This window comes from Babylonia areolata, chromosome 24 (genome assembly GCF_041734735.1).
Source record: "Babylonia areolata isolate BAREFJ2019XMU chromosome 24, ASM4173473v1, whole genome shotgun sequence".
In the NCBI taxonomy this organism is placed as follows: domain Eukaryota; kingdom Metazoa; phylum Mollusca; class Gastropoda; order Neogastropoda; family Buccinidae; genus Babylonia; species Babylonia areolata.
In genome coordinates this window covers 8844111-8846610 of record NC_134899.1, presented here as the reverse complement: position 1 = coordinate 8846610, position 2500 = coordinate 8844111, and the positions used below count along the sequence as shown (strand labels likewise).

Sequence of the window (2500 nt, the reverse complement as noted above, 5' to 3'; positions counted from 1 at the left end):
AAGGTGTCCCAACCACTGTACCACACTGCCGCAGTGAGGGCTATATAAACGAAACGCGAACCAGTTTTCTCTCGTGTCCTTTTCTACACAGCTTGAGTGGTTTAAGTCTTCGTCGGCATATGCAATCAAGAACCTACAGGCACCTGATACAGATATCATTCAGTCAGTGTTCGTTTGAATGTGCGATTTGAGGTAAGACACTGGTTGTTTTTATTCTCACTGTGTGGTAGAATTATGAATTGAATTGTACAAAAATTAATAATAACAAAATTTGCATTATGACCAAACAGGAACTTAATGGTCCATGCTTTGTGATATGCATCAGGTTTGATTGCATACTTTTTTCTTTAATGTTGAGAGTGTTGGGAACTTGGTCTCATTTCCCAATAAACCTCTAGTTTGGTCTTTCTTGTACGTCCGTGTTATTTTTCATGCTTTTACGCTTTTGTTAGAGAAGCGTTTGGCTTGCAAGGCCTTTTGAAGCTATTTGCATTTCCAAATAAGTTACTTGTTGTATGAATGCGTCCACTTCCAAGCCGTGTTCGCACTTTTGCCTTCCTTTTCAAACACACACACACACACACACACACACACACACGTCTTGTTTGAACGACCACGCATCACACACCACGCCTCGCCCTGTCACCTCATTCGCAGCACGCTGACGACAGCTTACACACAGAGCGACATCACAGGAATTCCCTCAGCTGTTTACTGGCTGTCGACATCACAGGAATCCCCCTCAGCTGTTTACTGGCTGTCGACATCACAGGAATCCCCCTCAGCTGTTTACTGGCTGTCCACATCACAGGAATCCCCCTCAGCTGTTTACTGGCTGTCCACATCACAGGAATCCCCTTCAGCTGTTTACTGGCTGTCGACATCACAGGAATCCCCCTCAGCTGTTTACTGGCTGTCCACATCACAGGAATCCCCCTCAGCTGTTTTCTGGCTGTCGAGATCACAGGAATCCCCCTCAGCTGTTTACTGGCTGTCGACATCACAGGAATTCCCTCAGCTGTTTACTGACTGTCGAGATCACAGGAATTCCCCTCAGCTGTTTACTGGCTGTCGACATCACAGGAATCCCCCTCAGCTGTTTACTGGCTGTCGACATCACAGGAATTCCCTCAGCTGTTTACTGGCTGTCGACATCACAGGAATTCCCCTCAGCTGTTTACTGGCTGTCGACATCACAGGAATCCCCCTCAGCTGTTTACTGGCTGTCGAGATCACAGGAATTCCCCTCAGCTGTTTACTGGCTGTCCACATCACAGGAATCCCCCTCAGCTGTTTACTGGCTGTCGACATCACAGGAATCCCCCTCAGCTGTTTACTGGCTGTCGACATCACAGGAATTCCCTCAGCTGTTTACTGGCTGTCGACATCACAGGAATCCCCCTCAGCTGTTTACTGGCTGTCGACATCACAGGAATCCCCCTCAGCTGTTTACTGGCTGTCGAGATCACAGGAATTCCCCTCAGCTGTTTACTGGCTGTCCACATCACAGGAATCCCCCTCAGCTGTTTACTGGCTGTCCACATCACAGGAATCCCCTCAACTGTTTACTGACTGTCGAGATCACAGGAATTCCCCTCAGCTGTTTACTGGCTGTCGACATCACAGGAATTCCCTCAGCTGTTTACTGGCTGTCGACATCACAGGAATTCCCCTCAGCTGTTTACTGGCTGTCGACATCACAGGAATCCCCCTCAGCTGTTTACTGGCTGTCGAGATCACAGGAATTCCCCTCAGCTGTTTACTGGCTGTCGACATCACAGGAATCCCCCTCAGCTGTTTACTGGCTGTCCACATCACAGGAATCCCCTCAACTGTTTACTGGCTGTCTATCCCCAGCCGGGATGAAAAGGAACCATTAGCACACGCTTTCTTGCAAACCCACCCTTTCTCGAACAGTGTTGAACTCAGAACTTTGTTTGTCGTAAATCTATCCATTGAATTATGGGCACTAAAACTGAACACAGCAAACAGATAAGCAATACGTATTGTGAGCACATGCAGGCGTGTTAGGGGTTGGGGGTTAGGGCGGAGGGTGGGGGTGGGTTGTTTGTAGGGGGCTGTGGGTTTGCTTTTTTGCAAATTGAGAGAGAGAGAGAGAGAGAGAGAGAGAGGCTGGATTGCAACAAAACGTGATCATTCCCCTGCCATGCTTTCTGACAATGTTACAAAAGTGAGGGGACTCTCCTACATCTTTTTTTTTTTTTTTTTTTAATTGAAAACATTCTCTTTGTTAACGGGGTTTGGTTCTTGTCTTTTACCAAATCAAATCTTAAGAGAAAAATACGAGAGAGGGGGGGGGGAGAAAGAGAAATATAAATACAAATAAATAAATGCAAACATAAGGAGCAGAATCTTTTACTCCACCCTCCACTAGACCTTCAGTCCTGGTTTGGGTGCCGCTATCCTTTCGGATCAGTTGATAGACTGAGGTCCCATGTGCTGGAAGCATTTAGTGCACGTAAAAGAACCTACAGCAGCC

The 2500-nt window shown here is 47.1% G+C and overlaps 1 protein-coding gene across 1 annotated transcript in view; it reads left to right on the top strand.

Moving 5' to 3' along the window:
• The first annotated feature begins 73 nt into the window (after window positions 1-73).
• Window positions 74-2500, top strand: part of LOC143298680 (CD109 antigen-like) — a 58591-nt gene continuing 56164 nt past the window's right edge. Inside the window, 1 exon segment of the mRNA XM_076611565.1 lies at window positions 74-192. The gene's annotated coding sequence lies outside the window, so the exon portion shown is untranslated.